General features: G+C 41.5%; 1 long non-coding RNA gene across 1 annotated transcript in view; it reads left to right on the plus strand.

Annotated features, from left to right (window-relative positions):
* LOC122936056 overlaps positions 1-22,285 on the plus strand; it is a 73,045-nt gene that overhangs the window by 40,921 nt on the left and 9,839 nt on the right. The window contains exon 3 of the long non-coding RNA XR_006388873.1: positions 1,550-1,671. This is a non-coding gene — a long non-coding RNA (uncharacterized LOC122936056). The remainder of the gene's footprint in view (positions 1-1,549; positions 1,672-22,285) is intronic.

A 22,285-nucleotide genomic window follows, 5' to 3' on the forward strand; every position in this document is an offset into this window, starting at 1 on the left:
TTTTTTTGTGCTGAAATAGGCCACTTAAGGCTTTTCAAGCTAGCACTTTCACCCCAATAACAAGAACAAATTGCTGAAATGACAGAGCTGTATAATGGCTATTTGGATCCCCAAATGATCTTTCCCTGCACTTGTAAATCGCTTTTCTATAGCACTGTCCCTATCCCTTCTGATATCTCTCCCTGCAGTAAGATGCTATGAAATGATTCCTCCCTATTCTTTCCCTGATCTTGTAAATCGCTTTTCTGGCACTGTCCCTAGCCCCTTCTGACATTTCTCCCTGCACTAAGATGCTGTGAAATGATTCCTCCCTATCCTTTCTCTGCACTGATAAAAAATAAATCTTTTTTTTTTTTTTTCACAATGAGGTTTTTCCGATTGCTGCCCCTAGCACCTTTTAACATCTGTCCCTTCACTCAAAACACTGGAAAATGTCTGAATCTAAGATGGCCGCCGAATTTATAGAGCTGTGACATCACAGGGCTGGCTGGTTGCTGATTGGCTACCCGCATGGCATTATGGGTCATCCCACCTTCCCAGAGTTCCTAGCCTAATGTCCTCACATGTGTAGGCTACATTGTAGGAAAATTGTGATTCGTTACCACGAAGCGTGAGAAAATTTGCATTTGTTGCGAATCGAATTTTCCCTGACATTCGGATCAAATTCCACTTATTCAGCTTGCATTTGCTTATCTCTAGTTAACATGTTCATGGACATATGCTTTATCAAAGAATATGTATGACTGAAAAGTGTTGTCTCTCCTCAAACATTGGTGGCATACTCCTAGGCTATGCCACCTATGTCAGATAGGTCCCACCTTGAAGATCTGCACCCATTTCTAGAATGAAGCTCACAAATTGAACAAAAGCACACATTGCATACATGGCTGACCTCTGGGAGTGCCCACTATGGGAGTGGAAAAAATAGCTGAGCGTTGGCTTGGCTATTTCTGGCAGTTCCATAGAAGTAAATTTAGCTGTGGGAGCACTTGCATGGTGCACCTTCCATTCACTCCTATGAAGCCTCCAAAAATAGTTAAGCATGTCTCTTTGCTATTTACAATACTCCCATAGAAATGAAAAGAGGTAGGCATGCATGTGCAGTATGTTCTTCTTCACTTTGAGCTCTCTGTTCTAGAGATAGATGTGGGTCCCAGAGATGGAACCCTCATCTATCTGACATTGGTGGCATATCCTGGCTACATGCCACTAATGTTTGAGATGAGACAACCCATTTAAAAAGAAACTGCTTGGAACTCCTTCTGTCAAACACAGCTGAAAGTTACTGCAAGAAGTGGCTTATTGACTGATGACATTTACAGGACCATTTAGTACTGGGTTTCCCATTCATTTAAATTAGTTTAATTTACATGAAGTAGTTACTAGGAATGATCGCTTATTTTTGGGGCTCAGAGATACCAGACACATTGTGAGCAACTATTTTCCCGGCAGCTTCTAAGAAGGGGTTTTCTAGATTGAAATAGTCTGTTTACAAAATTAGAAACTGGATAATAACTTTTCTTGGTTTTGCTTTTTTTTTTTTTTTTAGATAACAAGACCAGGAGTCATAAGACCAATGGCTGCAAATGAAAGCAGAAAATGTTATCCAAATCTGTTCCAGCAATTCTCACTGCCTCCAAATAAAATTTAATAGTCAGATGAGGTCTTCTGGTAAGTTTTAATTTAGATCAATATTGATCAATAAAAATTCCATGAAAAAACTAAATTTATATAAAATATTATATATATTTATATATCTACCATTCAATGAAAATGAGCTCAACAACTTTCTGATTAGTCATGGTCAGTAGAGATGGCCTTGCGGTTTGCCCGGCGGTCGTTTCGTGGCAAACTTTGCGTGTTCGCGATTCGCCGAACATGAGAACATATGGAGAAATTTGCGCCTGCCATATTCTTTTACATTATGAAGAACTTTGACCCATGACACATACATCAGGTGGTACAGTACAGCCAATTGAGACATTTCAGCACATGGACATAACCCCTACCTTATAAATAAACCTGATCTGGCCGCAATTTTACATTCAGTGTTTTGCCAGTGTAGGGAGAGGTTGCTGTGTGGAGCAGGTACAGGCTATTAGGTACACTAAATGCTAGCTAATAGGGCAACAAAAGTCATTTTAAGGACTAGTATAGGTGTGCTATCTGTATGTGTGATACACAGAGGGGTGAAATATACTTATACACATAGATCTATATAGTGATCACCTGGAAGTCAGGGGCCTAGGGGCTTACTAGGGCCATTTTTATATAGGGTAAGGTTCCGGACGGGGTCGCTGTTATCAGGGCGGGTGGTCGGTGGTTAGGCTATCAGGGCCAGAATAGCACCCCCCTGTAGGGCAATATCAAGGACAGTTCTGTCCACCCTGTCCTTCAATACCACTTAATCATCTAGCCCAGGGATAGATGGTTTTTGCTTTCCCTCCGGGATTCATGGATGTGCACTGGAACCCCCTGGATTGTGGTAGAACATATGGTTTCTGATTTGGTGCCGATGTGCACCTTATTTAGTGCCGCTGAGCACTTGTTATTGCCTACCAAATCTATGCTTTTTGCTTAAAGGGGTTCTGCACTTTGTTTTAACTGATGATCTATCCTCTGGATAGATCATCAGCATCTGATCGGTGGGGGTCAGACACCCAGGACCCCCGTGGATCAGCTGTTTGAGAAGGCAGTGGCTCTTCAGCAGTGCCGCTGCCTTCTCGCTGTTTACCGCCGGTTCAGTGACATCACAACGAATATCAACTAGCGTGGGCGGGGCTAAGCTCTGTTCACTTAAAAGGATTATAGCCCCACCCATGCTAGTTGATACTAGTCGTGACGTCACTGGGCCAGCAGTAATAAGTGAGAAGGCTGCTCCGCTGCTGGAGCGCCACTGCCTTCTCAATAATTTAATTTATTTTCATTTTGAGGGATATCTTTTCCATTCACACGTCCGCAAAATGGGTCCGCATCCATTCCGCAATTTTGTTTGCTGTCGAATGGAGAATACTTCGTTATCTTCGTTTTGTGGAATATGACGAATACATTCGTCATATTTGCTAATTCTACCAAGCCAACCATAGTAAACCAGGTCCAAGTTAAAATCGCAATGTGATTAATTCAAGTTATAATAATCGAATTGCAAATTCAACTTAGAGCTGTGTTTCTAATGGGTCAGCTTGCTAGAATTGAATATGGAATATAGCAGTGCTAAGTTGAAATTGCAATTCGATTAATTCAAGTTATAATAATCGAATTGCGATTTCAACTTGGACCTGGTTTACTATGGTTGGCTTGGTAGAATTAGCGAATATGACAAATGTTTTCGTCATATTCCTCAAAACGAAGATAACAAAGTATTCTCCATCTTCGTTTTAGCTACCTATTCGTCAACTTCACTAATTCTAGCAATCATATAGGAAAGTTGACTATAGAGACAGCTAAGTGTAATTTGCTATTTATTTATAAAAAAAGTTATATAATCGCATAGTGAATTACACTTAGCTGTCTCTATAGTCAACTTTCCTATTTGATTGCTAGAATTAGCGAAGTTGACGAATATGGAGTTAAAACGAAGATGGAGAATACTTCGTTATCTTCGTTTTGTGGAATATGACGAATACATTCGTCATATTCGCTAATTCTACCATGCCAACCATAGTAAACCAGGTCCAAGTTGAAATCCCAATTCGATTATTATAACTTGAATTAATCGAATTGCGATTTCAACGTAGCACTGCTATATTCCATATTCTTTGTTAATTCTAGCAAGCTGACCCATTAGAAACACAGCTCTAAGTTGAATTTTCAATTCAATTATTATAACTTGAATTAATCGCATTGCGATTTCAACTTGGACCTGGTTTACTATGGTTGGCTTGGTAGAATTAGCGAATATGACGAATGTATTCGTCATATTGCACAAAACGAAGATAACAAAGTATTCTCCATCTTCGTTTTAGCTCCATATTCATCAACTTCGCTAATTCTAGCAATCAAATAGGAAAGTTGACTATAGAGACAGCTAAGTTTAATTCACTATGCGATTATATAACTTTTTTTATAAATAGAATAATTATAATAATTATCAAGTATTATAATTATTCTATTTATTTAAAAAAAGCAAAGTAATATAATCGCATAGCGAATTAAACTTAGCTGTCTCTATAGTAAACTTTCCTATATGATTGTTAGAATTAGCGAAGTTGACGAATAGGTAGCTAAAACGAAGATGGAGAATACTTTGTTATCTTCGTTTTGAGGAATATGACGAATACATTAGTCATATTCGTCATCTTCGCTAATTCTAGATATCAAACCAATACGAAAGTAGCCTTAAGTTACAATGGCAATACGCAATTATTTAAATCGCATAATAATCGTGATAACTAGAAAAATGACGAATATTCGATTTCGATGAATGTGAAATGAATATTCTAGCGAATATTCGCAAATTTCGTCGAAAACGAATATGGCACCTCCCGCTACTCACTATTGATAAAGTGATTAATGGTGTACACTTTGCCAGACTGCCAGTGATGTTACTGCGGAACATCTTCCCGGTTAGCAAGTTGCTGCAAAACAGGGATGACACGTGAATGGAATATTTGGATGCCTTCTGTGTTTTGTACCCACTCCTGCTTTTGGCTACCAAATCAAAAACCAATTCTGATGCAAGATAGGGACCATGTCATGCAGGCCTTACAGCTGTTACATAGACAGGATCTGTTGTGCATCTCATTTTTCCTTCCTTTTGACAGATCAAAAGAAGGGTCAAATAAATGATGATTTCAGCCAAGCTGAAAGGCAAAATAGTGGCCCAGTCATGAAGTGGGGAGGGTGGGAACAGCATGAGAAGTCCACAAAGTGGCCGTATGACATAGTGATGTGGAAGCAGCATTATGAGGCCACAGAATGGCACAATGACAGTGTGGAGGTGACAGCATCAGGAGGAGGCCACAGAGTGGCACAATGACAGTGTGGAGGTGGCAGTAGCAGCATCAAGAGGCCACAGATTGACAGAGTGACATAATGTGGAGGTGGCAGTAGCAGCAGCATCAGGAGGAGGCCACAGGGTGGCACAATGACAGTGTGGAGGTGGCGGCAGCATCAGGAGGCCACAGAGTGGCATCATGACAGAGTGTGGAAGTGGTGGCAGCAGCAGCATCAGGAGGAGGCCACAGGGTGGCACAATGACAGTGTGGAGGTGGCAGCAGCAGCATCATGAGGAGACCACAGAGTGGCACATTGGCAGAGCGTGGAGGTGGCAGCAGCAGCATCAGGAGGAGGCCACAGGGTGGCACAATGACAGAGTATGGAGGTGGAAGCAGCATTTTCTGGAGGCCACAGAGTGGCACCATGGCACAGTGTATGCTGGTGGAGGCAGCGGCATCAAGAGGAGGCCGCAGGGTGGCACAATGAAAGTGCGGAGGTGGCAGCAGCATCAACAGGCCACAGAGTGGCACAATGACAGTGTGTAGGTGGCAGTAGCAGCATCAGGAGGCCAAAGAGTGGCACAATGACAGAGTGAGGAGGTGGAGGCAGGAGCAGCATCAGGATGAGGCCACAAGGTGGCATAATGACAGTGTGGAGTTGGCAGCAGGCATAGGGAGACAACAGAATGGCAAGGTGACAGTGTTGAGGTGGCAGCAGCATCAGGAGAACACAGAGTGGCAAGGTGACATATTGTGGAGGTGGCGGCAGCATCAGGAGACCAAAGAGTTGCAAGGTGACATAGTGTGGAGGTGGCAGAAAGAATCAGGAGACCACAGAGTGACCCGGTGACAGAGTGGGGAGCTGGGTGGCAATGCCAGTACCAGCTGAAGATGGTGGGTGAAAGAAGGAGCACTTGGCATCAGATGTGTGGCATCAGGAGGGTGGCAGCATCAGAATAGTAGCTAAGGCAGGTAGCCACAAGAAACCGGTCTCTTTTGTCAAAGTGTTGGTGTGGCACAATGGATGATCTAGTCTGATGTATCAGGCATTGGTGGGTGGAAATCCTGGCTGATCCACGCCTGAAACATCTTGACTAAGGTCAGTCTCTCCACATTTTGGGTGGACAGGCAAGTTTTTCTTAGGGTAACTTTGGCCCCCTTCACACTAAGCAGCACCTGCTCTGATGCCACACTACTGGCCGCAAATATGTGGCCACAGAATGAGAAAGGCTCTCATAGGGTAAATAAGTAAAGATGAATCAGCATCCTTCAAATTAAGGTGAATATGTGATGCTCACCTGTTTAAGTTGCACTGAATTGGGTGCAACCGTGATGAAGGTCCGCTGGATGAACTAGGTATCAGGTTGGAGCTGCCGTGTCCAAAAGAACCTAGGGCAAGGGCCATGTCGCCACTTGGTTGATTACTAGAAATAATGACGATGCCGTCACCACTTTTGTGGTCTGGTGAGCTGGTGGACGTGAGGCGCAAATCACAACCGGATTTGAAAAGTACAGGTTTATTGAGAGACAACACTTTTCGGGGTGCGTGCTATGTTCAAAAAACAAAATGTAGAAGAGAAGAAAAATATAATAATATAAAAAAAAAAATATATATATATATATATATAAATGTCTTTCTGGATGGATAAAGACTCTATAGAGCAAAGAGGCCTATAAGGAATAAGCTTCAAAGAAAATGAATGCGTAGGCGTATAGTTAATGGTTCTCAAAAACACAACAATTTGATAAAAATAATCCGTTTTCATATGTCGTCATATTAAATTGTGTATGTGAGCCTGAATTAATACATAAATATATAAATAGATAAATAGAAGTCGGTCAATTCATATGTATTCCCATGTTAAATTATATGGGTCAGATAGGGTGTGAGTATCAATTGGTATGTAGATAAATACATAAATAAATAAAAGGATTTAAAAATATATATAATTTTTAAAAAACATAAATAGATTGATAACATTAGATAATGGAGCCACAAACTGTGACTAGTTCCTGCGGATGAACGTGATTGGTAGTTATGTAATGGATAGTGACATCATAAGTAGATGTGAGTGCATTATTTTGGTGGTTGGAGGAAATAGCAATAAATGGATGTGGCTCTGGGTGCGGACTTTGGATGGGGAATGTTACCTGGTGTGCTGCAGGTGCAGCTGGCTGTTCGATAAATGCTCCTCGGTCGCTTTTACTGACAATGTAGTACAATGCAGTATGGCAGAAATGGTTTAGGAGTTATTACAGAGTGAAGGGTGAGTGATGAGGGAGTGGTGGTGATGTTGGGAAATGGTTAATATTGTTATTACCTTTGCCAGAGATGAATTAGATTTGGCTGAAGCGCTGTGGCTTTGCTATTATACTTGGTCAGGTGATGCTGTGTAATAAAATGTAGTTTAGGGTATTTAAAAAGGCAATTGGTATATGATAAGAAAGTTATGGCCATGTAATTAGATTATTATTCTTGTTACCTGTCGCGGTGGTGAAACTGATGTGGCTGGAGTATTCTGGCCCGGCTGTAAGGACGAGCAGGGAGCAGTGAAGTGTGCACTGGAGAGGGGGAAGATATCGGAGTGAGGTGGATGGGGCCAAGTAGCACTACAGGGAGTGCAGAATTATTAGGCAAGTTGTATTTTTGAGGATTAATTTTATTATTGAACAACAACCATGTTCTCAATGAACCCAAAAAACTCATTAATATCAAAGCTGAATATTTTTGGAAGTAGTTTTTAGTTTGTTTTTAGTTTTAGCTATTTTAGGGGGATATCTGTGTGTGCAGATGACTATTACTGTGCATAATTATTAGGCAACTTAACAAAAAACTAATATATACCCATTTCAATTATTTATTTTTACCAGTGAAACCAATATAACATCTCAACATTCACAAATATACATTTCTGACATTCAAAAACAAAACAAAAACAAATCAGTGACCAATATAGCCACCTTTCTTTGCAAGGACACTCAAAAGCCTGCCATCCATGGATTCTGTCAGTGTTTTGATCTGTTCACCATCAACATTGCGTGCAGCAGCAACCACAGCCTCCCAGACACTGTTCAGAGAGGTGTACTGTTTTCCCTCCTTGTAAATCTCACATTTGATGATGGACCACAGGTTCTCAATGGGGTTCAGATCAGGTGAACAAGGAGGCCATGTCATTAGATTTTCTTCTTTTATACCCTTTCTTGCCAGCCACGCTGTGGAGTACTTGGACGCGTGTGATGGAGCATTGTCCTGCATGAAAATCATGTTTTTCTTGAAGGATGCAGACTTCTTCCTGTACCACGGCTTGAAGAAGGTGTCTTCCAGAAACTGGCAGTAGGACTGGGAGTTGAGCTTGACTCCATCCTCAACCCGAAAAGGCCCCACAAGATCATTTTTGATGATACCAGCCCAAACCAGTACTCCACCTCCACCTTGCTGGCGTCTGAGTCGGACTGGAGCTCTCTGCCCTTTACCAATCCAGCCACGGCCCCATCCATCTGGCCCATCAAGACTCACTCTCATTTCATCAGTCCATAAAACCTTAGAAAAATCAGTCTTGAGATATTTCTTGGCCCAGTCTTGACGTTTCAGCTTGTGTGTCTTGTTCAGTGGTGGTCGTCTTTCAGCCTTTCTTACCTTGGCCATGTCTCTGAGTATTGCACACCTTGTGCTTTTGGGCACTCCAGTGATGTTGCAGCTCTGAAATATGGCCAAACTGGTGGCAAGTGGCATCTTGGCAGCTGCACGCTTGACTTTTCTCAGTTCATGGGCAGTTATTTTGAGCCTTGGTTTTTCCACACGCTTCTTGCGACCCTGTTGACTATTTTGAATAAAACGCTTGATTGTTCGATGATCACGCTTCAGAAGCTTTGCAATTTTAACAGTGCTGCATCCCTCTGCAAGATATCTCACTATTTTTGACTTTTCTGAGCCTGTCAAGTCCTTCTTTTGACCCATTTTGCCAAAGGAAAGGAAGTTGCCTAATAATTATGCACACCTGATATAGGGTGTTGATGTCATTAGACCACACCCCTTCTCATTACAGAGATGCACATCACCTAATATGCTTAATTGGTAGTAGGCTTTCGAGCCTATACAGCTTGGAGTAAGACAACATGCATAAAGAGGATGATGTGGTCAAAATACTCATTTGCCTAATAATTCTGCACTCCCTGTAGTGTGCCGATCGCTCCACTGGGGATTCAGCAGCCCAAACAGTGTTATGCATGGACTGAGGGCTGGGGGGGGGGGGGGTTGTTTGGACAGCTGGTGGAGGAGTGAAGGAGGAGGGACTTGGGAAAGTTGTGGTCTGCACCAACAGTGTGGGAAAGATTATGATAGTGTATATGTGTGCATGGAGCAAGCTGGTTAATGATCTAAAAGCTAAAAGGGCTATGGAGGGGAGTTGCATATACATGTGAATTATATGAGGAGGGAACTGTGGAAATGAAAAAAAATAATTAAGATTTAAATACAATAAAATAAAATTTTGCCTTTATAGCTGGTGGCATTAAAGGATGAGATTGCTAAGAACCGATGAAAATGTAATAAAAATGAAGTGCTAAAAGAATGCAGGAACTGTTGAAAATATAGATGGAGATGTATCATCCACCTATACCCCTTTCCTTGAATAAAAAATTTACAACCCCTGGGTTTGTGACTTTTTAAAGGCCATTTTATTGGACAGCCCGTGGAAGTGACTTTCTTCACTAATGTTTTAAAAAAGTGCAACGTGTCACGCAATAAGTCTGATCTATTTTAAGAAGATAGGTCTATGTAGCCCTAACTTCTGTATAGGCACACTGCAGGGCTCAGAAAGGAAGGAGCACCATTTGGATTTTGAAGGGAATATTTCATTGGAATGGTTCTCGGATGTCATGTCACATTTGCAAAGTCCCTCAGGTACCAGTACAGTGTAATACAAAAAGTTACCCAATTTTAGAAACTAACCGTTCAAGGAATTAGCCTACAGGTGTAGTGATTGACTTGACCCCACAGGTGTTTTATAGATTTTTTTTAAGATTAGGACATTAAATTAAAAATTACATTGCTTTTCAATTATATGTAGTTTTAGCCTCAAATTTGACATTTTCACAAGTAGTGATAGGAATTGTTAGATAATTATTCCTGAGTACAATAATGTCCCCTATTTGATGATAAACAGATTCAGTACATTATTGAGACCTACTAAAAAAAAATCCCTGACAGGCTGTAATTGACACAAAAACCACTGGGTGGCCATGGTATAAACAACTCCTGAGAGAGTATCACAAAATCATGTTTTTTTCTTCTTTCATCAAAGATGGTTATTTTATGCTACTCATCTTGAGATATGTCAAGCCAAAAGGAAAGGTAGGGAAGGATGCATCTGGGATTACTATACAAATCATGCATCTTCAGAAAAGAAAGTTGCTGTTTATATATCAACAGACAAAAGATAAATTTGAGCCCATGAGCAGTATAGTATTTATATTTAAAAGATAATGTGTGTATTTAACTATTTAGTATATAATACACACAGTTTATTATATTTATTTATAACTGTGTATGTATATTATATATTTAAAATGACGGCAGCTTTATTACTGCCAGCATTTCTGGAAATTGTTTAACAGGATTATAGCAAGGCATAACATTTGTGAAGTTATATGGGAACATGTTTAAAGATCAAAGTCAATGCCCTCAGCTGTTTAGTAAAAGATTGTACCATTAATGATTGTATCATTAGTACTTCATTTAAAGAATGCAGAGAGAAAATATAGTTTAGAAATGTTACAAAGGCATCTCTCTTTCTGGAGGATTTTCCTGCCCTACATAGCAGGATAACTTGGAGTCCACGGGTCACTTATGACTAGCTTATTGTCAATAGACCTTTCTAACAAGATTTCCAATGTAGAGAACCCCTTTAATTTCATAAAACGTCAACTTTGCTTCTCTGCCCTCTGCTTCTCTGAATAGGCTAAAGATAAGCCACCCTTACCCCTCTCCGAGTGTCACACATATACTGAGGGAGATATACTGTTCCAGCTATCCTATCCCCACTTCTCCTCCCTGTCTATTATCTATTGTTTTATAGTGTTAATCACAAATATTCTAATCGCAAATATCAGCACTTCGAGAATTCGCAGAGATGTAGATTATAGCGCTATATATTCGTAGTTGCGAATATTACATTTTTTTTTTAAATCAGTAACCTCCATGCTTCTTGCTTGTGGGCCAATAAGAAGACGGCAATGTATTTGTCTGACCTTAGCAACATCCCTAGCAACCAATAGGAAAGTTGCCTACCCCTTTACTACACTACGTGCAGAATTATTAGGCAAATGAGTATTTTGACCACATCATCCTCTTTATGCATGTTGTCTTACTCCAAGCTGTATAGGCTCGAAAGCCTACTACCAATTAAGCATATTAGGTGATGTGCATCTCTGTAATGAGAAGGGGTGTGGTCTAATGACATCAACACCCTATATCAGGTGTGCATAATTATTAGGCAACTTCCTTTCCTTTGGCAAAATGGGTCAAAAGAAGGACTTGACAGGCTCAGAAAAGTCAAAAATAGTGAGATATCTTGCAGAGGGATGCAGCACTCTTAAAATTGCAAAGCTTCTGAAGCGTGATCATCGAACAATCAAGCGTTTCATTCAAAATAGTCAACAGGGTCGCAAGAAGCGTGTGGAAAAACCAAGGCGCAAAATAACTGCCCATGAACTGAGAAAAGTCAAGCGTGCAGCTGCCAAGATGCCACTTGCCACCAGTTTGGCCATATTTCAGAGCTGCAACATCACTGGAGTGCCCAAAAGCACAAGGTGTGCAATACTCAGAGACATGGCCAAGGTAAGAAAGGCTGAAAGACGACCACCACTGAACAAGACACACAAGCTGAAACGTCAAGACTGGGCCAAGAAATATCTCAAGACTGATTTTTCTAAGGTTTTATGGACTGATGAAATGAGAGTGAGTCTTGATGGGCCAGATGGCTGGATTGGTAAAGGGCAGAGAGCTCCAGTCCGACTCAGACGCCAGCAAGGTGGAGGTGGAGTACTGGTTTGGGCTGGTATCATCAAAGATGAGCTTGTGGGGCCTTTTTGGGTTGAGGATGGAGTCAAGCTCAACTCCCAGTCCTACTGCCAGTTTCTGGAAGACACCTTCTTCAAGCAGTGGTACAGGAAGCAGTCTGCAAGGTAAGAAAAACATGATTTTCATGCTGGACAATGCTCCATCACACGCGTCCAAGTACTCCACAACGTGGCTGGCAAGAAAGGGTATAAAAGAAGAAAATCTAATGACATGGCCTCCTTGTTCACCTGATCTGAACCCCATTGAGAACCTGTGGTCCATCATCAAATGTGAGATTTACAAGGAGGGAAAACAGTACACCTCTCTGAACAGTGTCTGGGAGGCTGTGGTTGCTGCTGCACGCAATGTTGATGGTGAACAGATCAAAACACTGACAGAATCCATGGATGGCAGGCTTTTGAGTGTCCTTGAAAAGAAAGGTGGCTATATTGGTCACTGATTTGTTTTTGTTTTGTTTTTGAATGTCAGAAATGTATATTTGTGAATGTTGAGATGTTATATTGGTTTCACTGGTAAAAATAAATAATTGAAATGGGTATATATTAGTTTTTTGTTAAGTTGCCTAATAATTATGTACAGTAATAGTCACCTGCACACACAGATATCCCCCTAAAATAGCTAAAACTAAAAACAAACTAAAAACTACTTCCAAAAATATTCAGCTTTGATATTAATGAGTTTTTTGGGTTCATTGAGAACATGGTTGTTGTTCAATAATAAAATTAATCCTCAAAAATACAACTTGCCTAATAATTCTGCACTCCCTGTATAACAAACTTCCCAGCAGCCATTTTCTGCATTTTTTATTTATTTTTTGCAGTTCTGAGAGAGAGGGAGCAGTGACATTGCTGTGCTCTGTGCTTTCATCTGGATCCTATTCCTTATCCAATTACATTAGATAGTTAGTTAGCTCATATATATATATAATACAGATAGTTATTGGGAGATAGTCAGTGTAGGTTAGATAGGGATATAGTTCCAGTGCAGGGTGTTAGGTAGTGTGATAGGAATTACAGTTTCTCTGCTGTGCATACATACATACTACAGACATAGTGCTGTGATGTCACAACAATACTTAGTGCACTAATCAGTAATATCTACTCAGACCTGATAAAATGTGAAGTTGCATTTATTGCGCAACAAATATGAGCATCATTATTGCCGATTTACACAATTGCAAAAATAATGACTGGAGATCACAAATTCGAACTGTTTGCTAATTTATTGCGAATATTATGCAAAAAATTCATGAAATATTGCAAAAACAAATATTGCCTATGCCGCTCATTACTACTGTTTTATACTAGACTTTTTTTTGTAACTGAGGGGCTTCTAAATGGTTAAAGCCTCCAGAATTTTGATGACAGGATGTTGGAAAATTAGGAAAATAGTATATGGCAAAGGGGGAGGGGCAAGTGGGGGGGTGTGCCCCAAAGGAAGATGGGGGAAGTTGTCTGCTCTCTGCTTCACTGTTCAGCTCCTCTGCGCCTCTGCCCAGCAGTCCACACATCATGCTGCTGGGTTGGGTGGAGGCCCGAGAATCAGCTTCCTCCTTCACAGCCTAGCATTGTGATGTCTGACTGCATTGCTCTGCTGCTGGGGAATGCTGGATGTGCGCGATGTGAAATAGCTTTAAATTGACAGTCACCAGTTTACAGATCAGAAGGAAGAGAAGAAGTCATCTACCACTAAAAAGGGAAGATTTTAGTACAGTTTTTATTTTTTTTTTAAAACACAGTGCGTTTTCAAACAGTCTGTTTGGTACCACCCGCTACCATGCATTCAGTTATCATCCATGTATGGCATGCTCATGTGACAAAGTATATATCAGACATCTAAACCCATATAGGTGAGAAAAAAATAGTATAGATCAGTACTAGAACATATAAAGCTCAAATATAAAAAGAAGAAAGTGGAATATAGTTTGAAAAAATAGATTGATATAAATTTGGTGACACTGCAACCAAAAAGGTTAAAATTTGGTTATCTATTCTTGTGATCGTTATCTATAAATATAGATGGGGGAAAGTCACGGCATTAAAGATGGTACCGGGTGCCTGTTTTTTTGCACAGTAGATACCTGGAGACATTGTCCATGATCGGCAATAATGCGAACCACAAACATTTAACTCCTCAGAGGCAGTAGTTGATTGTGACCACGGCATCTGAGCAGTCTTTTTCTGGGAGCACTGTGCTCCTCGGAAGCAAGTGGCTCCCCCAAACCAAGAAAGACTAAGTTGTTTAGTTACTATGGCAGCTTTGGCCTCCTAAAGGCTCCAAAGCCTGTCATTGTGAAGTCCCTATGGAGCCTTACCTGTGGCAGTGCTCAATAGGAGCATATTGGATCTACCATAGGCTTCACCAAAGGGTGAAGCAATTAACGATCGTATATTAAAGTACCCTAGGGTAATTAAAGGAATTTGAAAAAAAAAGTTTTTAAAAGTTTTAAAAATATAAAAAATAAAAGTAAAAAGTTCAAATCTCCCCCATTTACCATATTACAATAAATAAAAAAACTAAAACAATAACCATTATTCGCATTGACATATCCCAAAAGTATATATCCCATAAAATCAAAATGTGAATAAAAATGGCTGATTTGCCAGGTTTTTTTGGTTGCTTCATCTCCCAATAAATTGAATAAAAGTGATCCAAAAGTCAGTATATGGCAAGACAAAGAAAAAAAATATACATTTTTTTAAGTACTGAAATGAAAGAAAAACTACAAAAATATGGTGTCACTGTAATCATACTTTCATGGAGAATAAAGTTAGGCTAGTTTCACCCTTGCGGCAGGACTGATCCGACAGGCTCCATCCTGCGGCTATTTCGCTGTGCCCGTGGACCGCCGCTCCGTCCCCATTGACTATAATAGGGACGGGGGCGGAGCGCCGGCACAGCACGGCGGTGCACGCAGGACGGATCAGACATGGTGAACAGCCTGTCGGATCCGTCCTGCCGCAAGTGTGAAAGTACCCTTAACTGCACAGTTTTACTTAATTGGGAGTGCTGTAAAAATAAAACCCATAAAACTATGGAGTAATTTGGATTTTTTTTTAGCTTCCCACTACATCATATGCAATATTAAATAGTGCCATTAGAAAGTACAAGTTGGCCTGTAAAATCAAGACCTAAAATACTTTTGTGAACAGAAAAATATCAAATTTTACTCCAAGAGAAGGCCAGGAATAAAAAAATAAAAACAATATGTAAAATTGGAAAAGGGCTGAATATTTTGCTTTTGCCATTTTTATTTGCACCATTTTAAGTATGTTTTTTGTTTAAGTGACGTAAATGGTTGGGCTTGGCTGGAAGCTGATGGTGCAAGATGCCTAAGCTGTGAGCCCATGTCACTGACAAGCTCTATTTTGCCAGAAATTCACACCCCTCATACAGCTTTGTGGAAGAAAAAGATGAAAAAGCTGTCCAAGACCGGCGCAAAGTCAGGGGACCTCCATGTCCTTTACTTTGGACGCATTTTTGCGTGGCGGTGAAGAGGTGGTGTCCAAAATGGCAACTTCCCGCCACACTGCACAGCCACGCAGTAAACCATGAGCTCCCTACTCTGCAGCCTTCTTATCGCCTCCTTCTCTGAGCCCAGCATCTTCTCGCCCAATAATATAGAGCCTGGTACTCTGCCAACCGTGCTAGTGATTGCAATTTCTCTATGGGCCTGGTAATGCTGGAGCCGCAGAAGTCACCTGCGCTGTCTTGAGAAGAATGTGCTCCTAGCCCTATCAACTCATTTCATCGGCCTCCGCCTTCCACATCCCTCATTTAGGGGGACCTTCAATGTAGTCATGGGATGCCACAAATGGCGATTCTACAGGCAGATACACCGCTGCTGCCTCTGTCTGCTGCCTGCCTCCCTCCCTTTCAGGTATGCTGCAGGTCATCTATTTTAGGGGAGAAGTCAGGATCTTAGGGTACCTCGACCATCTTTACCCCCTCAGGAGTTTTCTCATCCTAAAATGCTTCCTGTGCTGTTCATAATAAGGAACCCACTCCACTGTCACAAAGGGCTTCCAGACTGGGGAGATCTATTGACCGCATGGTTCTGACAGTGCCAGTACCCCCTACCACGGATTGCTCTAATATCTCCCAACTCTTGAGATCTCGCTCTCCTTGTAGAATGCGTCAATCATATTCATGGCCTACTCAATCAATCAACTATCTCAGGATGAACCTTTTTGTTAGCTACTAGACACTGTATAAAGCCAACTTACCCCCATTAATAACTGAAATTAGCTCCTCACTCGCTAAATGGAAACATCTGCCTATCTCCCTATTAGGACTCATATCAGAAATAAGGATGTCCCTCTACCTATTTAAAATGCTCCCTGTATGGGTGCCAACTAGGATCCGATCCTCCAGTCTTTTCAATCTGTGTTTGTTAATGTTGTATGGAACTGCAAGTGCCATAGGTTTTCCAAAGTCACGTTGATAGCCCCCATTTGAGCGCGAATATTCGAATCACACATTTTTTGAGACTTTGCGAAGATCTAGAATATAGTACTATATATACGTAATCATGAATATTCTAGTTTTTGTTTTCATCAGTAACCTCCCTTTTTGCTTGTGGGCCAATGAGAAGGCTGCAATATCTTTGTCAGAGCTTAGCAACATCCCTAGCAACCAATAGGAAAGTTGCCTACCCCTTACTATATAAGAACCTCCCCAGCACCCATTTTCTGATGTTTTTTGCAGTTGTGAGAGAGACAGCAGTGTCATTACTGTGCTCTGTGCTTTTCAGACTCATCTGGATCCTTATTTAATTACATTACTATGCAAAATAACTGTGAAGCCCCAGTTATGGGTCTTCAACACATAAAAAGCCAGATATCCTTCTTACTTCCTTTCACTGGCCTCCAGTCTAAATTTAATCTTCCGCCTAGTACGGCCTTCCACTACCACAGAAAAGTAGAAAAGTTGACTTGTAGACAGTGTCTAGCATGTGACTTGTGTCTAGCATGCCATAAATAAGTACAAATTCTGGAGCACACATTTAGGCTACTTTGACACTTGCGTTCGGGGTTCCGCTTGTGAGTTCTGTTTGAAGGCTCTCACAAGCGGCCCCGAACGGATCCGTACAGCCCCAATCCATTCTGAGTGGATGCGGATCCGCTCAGAATGCATCAGTCTGGCTCTGTTTCGCCTCTGTTCCGCTCAGCAGGCGGACACCCGAATGCAGTTTGCAGTGTTTTAGTGTCCGCCTGGCCGTGCAGAGCCAAACGGCTACGTCCTGACTTACAATGCAAGTCATTGGGGACGGATCCGTTTGACGTTGACACAATATGGTGCAATTGCAAACATATCCGTCCCCCATTGACTTTCAATGTAAAGTCAGGAGTCCCTATTAATGTACCATCTGATCTGAGTTTTCTCCAATCTGATGGTATATTTTAACTTGAAGCGTCCCCATCACCATGGGAACGCCTCTATGTTAGAATATACCATCGGATTTGAGTTAGATTGTGAAAACTCAGATCCAACAGTATATTCTAACACAGAGGCGTTCCCATGGTGATGGAGACGCTTCAAGTTAGAATATACTAAGAACTGTGTACATGACTGCCCCCTGCTGCCTGGCAGCACCCGATCTCTTACAGGGGGCTGTGATCAGTTCACGAGTGTGAACTGACTGTCATATGTCAAGATAAAAAAAAAAGAAAAAAATAAAAAATACATGGAAAAATTCCAGAGATGACTTCAATGTTGTGAGTAGTTTTATAGAAAATTTGGCTAAGCTTAAAGGCATTGTCCTAACCCAGACATATCCCCATTTTCACCCAGGCAGCCCCCCCTGACTTGAACATCAGAGCAGTTCATGCTCCAATGCTCTCTTTTGCCCTGCGCTAAATTGCGCAGGGCAAATGCATTTTCTGGCGCTCTGGTGATGAACCAAGCTCTCCATAGGACTGCCAGGTGGAGGCTTCTGCCCAGCAGTGAGCCCAGTGACGTCACTGGCACTGATGGGTGGACTTTAGCACTGCCATAGCTAGGACCGCGCTAAAGCCCGCCCATCAGAGCCAGTGACATCACCGAACACACTTCTGGGCAGAAGCCTCCACCCGGCAGTGTGTTATTGTAAATAAAAGAGCTGTTGCCCTGTCGATCCAGCGCAGGGTAAGGGAGAGCATCAGAGAATGGGGGGAAGCTGCCTGGGTGAAAATGTTCCGGGTTCAGCTCTGAACCTGGAGAACCCCTTTAATGAAGTAGGTGAGTGATTAATGGATTGCATGTAAAATTCCCCTAACAAGTGGTAAAGCTAAAAGTAAAATACATTTTTAATAAATAAAAAAAATCTTGACGTCAGTGGCAGGGGGGGGGGGGGCCGCCCTGGGTGCCGACTCTCATGGGGGTGCCAGGCCCAGAAGCAAAGAGCACTTCCATCAATACAGATAGAAGCGCTCATTGCTGGAGCACTGACGCCCACATACTGCGGCAGGGCACGGGAGCGCATTGTTCCCTGCCTGCCACACCGCCGATCACCCCATAGGCTTCAGGCCTAGTAGGCATGAGGCTTATGCGGTAGTGAAATCCCGGCGCAGGCGTGTGCGTGATGAAGTCATCGCGCACGCATGTGCCGTGACGCAGCAGCACAGTGAAGACATAGGTGAGTATTTAGCTTTTGTTTTTTTTCTAATTTTTTTTTATGTGCCAACTTTGGTGGACACAGTTGGATGTGTGGGGGAACTATTTTATGGGAGGGATTACTATGTAGGGGCAATAATTATGGGAGGGAATAGGGATTACTATGTGGGGGCAAATTACTATATGGGCAGTGTGGGAAAACTACTGTAGGGGGGGAAGTGTGAGGGAAACTACAGTATGTGGGCAGTGTGGGGGAAACTACTGTATGTGGCAGTGTGGGGGAAATTACTGTATGGGGGCAGTGTGGGGGAAACTACTGTATGTGGCAGTGTGGGGGAAATTACTGTATGGAGCAGTGTGGGGCAAATTACTATATGAAGGCAGTTTGGGGGAAACTACTGTGTGGGGGCAGTGTGGGGAAAATTACTATATGGGGCAGTGTGGGGGAAATTACTGTTTGGGGCAGCGTGGGGGGCGTTGCTATTGGGGAGGCACTGTAGGGGCAATAATCCCTGTATAGTGTCCCCAGAAATACTAAAATTGCCCCTACAGTGCATCCCTAATAGCAATGCCCACCACGCTTCCCCATACAGTAATTTCCCCCACACTGCCCCATATAGTAATTTCCCCCACATCGTCCCATGCAGTAATTTCCCCCACACTGCCCTCACACAGTAATTTCCCCCACACTGCCCCCATATAGTGTAAAGTAGAACTGGCTTAGTTGCCCAATCAGATTCCACCTTTCATTTTTGACAGCTCTTTTGGAAATCCAGTTCTACGTTACACTAGTTTGATAAATGACTCCAATTATGTCTACTGGGGTCACTATTTTTTCAGCAGTATAGTACCTGGGGCATTGGGGGGCACAATGGGCACAGTATTGGGGGTGGCAGCAGGATGACACTGTGGGGACACCAGGATGGGGAGGTTTATGGAAAAATTGAGAACTCTAACGGTTCTGTGTTACAAACTCTGTAGAGACGAGATTCGGCTGAAAGAATTTATCATGGCGGTCTAACGGAGGAGAAGAGGAAAGAGAAGGTCTACATGACAGAAGATGTCCCTGCATGTAAGAGGTATGTGGTCAAGTAGTAGGGGGGGTGCCAGAGAAAGGACCCGACCCAGGTGCCAAACACCCTAAGCACACCACTGCTTGATGTTAAAACATGACTAAGATTGAAAAAAATTGCTTTTCAGCTAAAAAATAAAATCCCCTCCACATATTTGGTATTGCTGTGTCTATAACAACCCACACTATGTAATTATCCTGTAATTTATCCCGCATGATGAGCCCCGTAAAAAAAAAAAATACTAAAAAACCTTTGCAAGGTTTATTGATCACAAAAAAAATGGAATGAAATGGAATCAAAAAGTTTTATGCACACCAAAGTGGTATCAATAAAAAACTCCAAGTTGTCTCACAAAATAATAACATGGCACAGCTCCTCAGAAAATTAATAAAAATGTACTTTTTTAATGGGTTTTTATTGTGCAAAAGTAGTAAACACAAAAAATTACGGTACATATATTTGTTATCACTTTAGTCGTACTAAGCCACAGAATAAATGTATTATGTCACTTATGCAACAAAAGTTGCAGAATTTACAATGTCGAAACTCAGTAGGAATTATTGTTGTTCCCCCTCCCAAAAAAGTTAATAAAATTTAATCAGTTATGTGTACCCCAAAATGGTGGCAATAAAATCCCTCCAAAAACAAGCCCTCATGGGGCTATCTTGATGGAAAAATAAAAACATTGTATTTACTGGAATGTGATGATGAGAAAAATAAAACAAAATTGCTTGGCCACGAAGGCCCAAAATAGGCTTGTCATTTAGGCTACTTTCACACTAGCGTTCGATCGGATCCGTTCTGAACGGATCCGATCATATTAATGCAGACGGAGGCTCCGCTCAGTACGGATCCGTCTGCATTAATAACTTAGAAAAATTTCTAAGTGTGAAAGTAGCCTGAGCGGATCCGTTCAGACTTTACATTGAAAGTCAATGGGGGACGGATCCGCTTGAAGATTGAGCCATATGGTGTCATCTTCAAGCGGATCCGTCCCCATTGACTTCAATGTAAAGTCTGAACGGATCCGCTCGCCTACGCACGGCCAGGCGGACACCCGAACGCTGCAAGCAGCGTTCAGCTGTCCGCATGGCCGTGCGGAGGCGAGCGGAGCGGAGGCTGAACGCCGCCAGACTGATGCAGTCTGAGCGGATCCGCATCCATTCAGACTGCATCAGGGCTGGACGGAAGCGTTCGGCTCCGCTTGTGAGCCCCTTCAAATGGAGCTCACGAGCGGACAGCCGAACGCTAGTGTGAAACTAGCCTAAGGGGTTAAAGCAGAGGATATCCTTTTTTATAATAGGACATTAAGTCACTTACATAAAAAGCTCTCCAATCATGATATATATAAACCTGCTCATAGGAATATATACTATAATAAATAAAGCCTGCTAAATGCAATTGAAAAACTTTACTGAATTCTAAAGTTTATTTATAAAGTTTTGTATATTTTAATTAGGGACCTCAAACTTTAGTCATTTATCTTTCCCAGTGAATGAATAATGTATGTATCTATGCTCCCATCAATAATATTCACAGTTGATGAATAGAAGGTGCATAGTAGTATACATTTTTTGCTGTAGGTTTTGATAGGAATGTGAGGAGAGATAGAAATTATACTTTTACGTATCTCTTCCTACGCAATATATTATGCGTCCTGCTGTCAGCTGCATGACAGGAAGAAAGTAAAAAGTCTGTGTTATCATTGTTATGAAATGCATGGACCCTCAATTTTCACAGTGTTGATGGTGCTGCTTGTGGAGTGTCTCCAAATAATTAGCTTGCCTTTCATAAAAGTTAATGTTGTTGATAAGTTTGTCATTTTGTGAAAAGATCTATTATATTAGTATAGCTAAACAAAAATGAAGAGCTTGAATGCCAGAGACGAGCAAATTTCTTCATGCAGGTCCAATTAGTCCAAATCGACTATCCAGGTACAAATTGATGCTACATACTGTATCTCCCCCCTCTCTCTTACCTTTGAATCAATTTTTTTCTCAAGAAATTATGATTCAAATGAATAAAAAATATAAATTCTGGTACAATTGTGATTCTAAAGAATCAATTTCTACACCATATGTAGATGTTCTACATGAAACAATATTGCATCAATTACACTATGTTTAGTATTGGAAACTACATAGTTAATAGTAGTGATGAGTGAAGTATTCAAAAATTCGACTCGGCTGCTCTGTCGGCGGTGTTTGAAGCAGCGCATCGAGTGCCCGCGCTGCTGTGTAAGGACCTGCCTTATATGGGTGCCGAGGAGATCCAGCCTCAGGCTGTGTACTACTCACTGTAGTACACGAACAGGCAATGCATTACAATACAGATGTATTGTAATGCATTGCAGAGGTGATCAGACAACCAAAAGTTCCAGAGTGGGACAGAAATAAAGTTTAAAAAAAAAAAGTGTTTTGAATAAAAATAATAAAGTTTAAAAAAAAAAATGCCCCTTTCCCCTGATTTTATAATAAAAAATTGAAAAAAAGAAAAGAAAAACTACACATATTAGGTATTGCCACGTCTGTAACGACCGGCTCTATAAAGATATCACATGATCCACCCCATCTGATAGACACCATAAAAAATAAAAACTG

Source organism: Bufo gargarizans, chromosome 4 (assembly GCF_014858855.1).
Source record: "Bufo gargarizans isolate SCDJY-AF-19 chromosome 4, ASM1485885v1, whole genome shotgun sequence".
NCBI classification, from domain to species: Eukaryota; Metazoa; Chordata; class Amphibia; order Anura; family Bufonidae; genus Bufo; species Bufo gargarizans.